Source organism: Microtus oregoni, unplaced genomic scaffold (genome assembly GCF_018167655.1).
Source record: "Microtus oregoni isolate MIOR12 unplaced genomic scaffold, Mior012 000024F_ref0000369, whole genome shotgun sequence".
NCBI lineage: Eukaryota > Metazoa > Chordata > Mammalia > Rodentia > Cricetidae > Microtus > Microtus oregoni.
In genome coordinates, this window is record NW_024543083.1 from 12,932,501 (window position 1) to 12,933,592 (window position 1,092).

Below are 1,092 nucleotides of genomic sequence, written 5' to 3' on the forward strand. Positions count from 1 at the left end.
CTGTCCTTTCCAGACAGAAAGGGGGAATTTCCTCCCATTATTAGCTGTGTTATAATGAACAAATTTCCGAGTTTAATAGGATATCATGTGTCGGTTTATTTATTGATTAATTTATTTGGAACATCTGAACTTTTTAAAATCCTTCTTTATAGGATACCTAAACCACTTTGGATTAAGAAAACTGTAGAAAGTTAGCAATTGCCACAAGCAGATGCCAGAGAGTGGCATGTGGTCTCTGCTCAAACTTGCTGGAATCACTCACGGCAGATTTTAGTCCAGAGGTCTCTTTCCCTGATATTCCCTTGTAAATTCTTAAGCATTCTTACAGATTTTTTTTTAATCATTCTTGGAGTATTCTTCAGTTAGGTCAGCTCAGTGGATGCTCAGTCTGGGGTCATTCCCCAGTACATACTGGTATTTCCCCAGTATGAAGAACTGGACAGCTTGGCTTCCAGGTTTAGCAGTAATTACTGGTAAGCAGATCTTCCCCTTCACATCAACATTAGGGTAGCAGATCTTTGTTTTAAATGTGATTTTGGGTGATTTGAATGGGCACTCAGCTGGAAGGTTGATTTCAATTCTGAAGTCCTCCTTATCATGTACAGTGTTGTCAGAAACAGTAAGTAAGCCTTTGCCAAGTCAAGAAATCAGCTTCATCAACCTGGAAGTTTTACATTTCACATTTGCAGATCTCTTCAAGCTCCTCCCGCCATCTCATCTTGGATCTGAAGCTCAAAGAATCCTTTTTTTCTTTTCTTTTTAAGACCGAGTCTCTTCATGTTGCTCAAACTGTCCTGGAACTCACTCTGTAGACCAGGCTAACCTTGAACTCAGAGATATGACTTCCTCTGCCCTCTAAGTGCTGGGACTAGAGGTGTATGGCACCACACTGGGCTTCGTTTATTTTTTTAAAAAATTTCGTATATTGTGTCTTGCTCATTCTTAGCCACTAGATGTTCATGTATTTTTTTCTGCTGTCCCCTTTCTTCTCTTCTTTACTGAACACCCCTAAGTACCTTGAAAGCTATTAAAATTATTGTACACCTCACCAATGCTTTGCTCCTTTTACTCTCTTTTCTTGCTTATTGTCTG

The 1,092-nt window shown here is 39.4% G+C and overlaps 1 pseudogene; it reads right to left on the reverse strand.

Moving 5' to 3' along the window:
- Positions 1–270: 270 nt before the first annotated feature.
- Positions 271–718, reverse strand: LOC121462154 (annotated as a pseudogene).
- Positions 719–1,092: the final 374 nt, after the last annotated feature.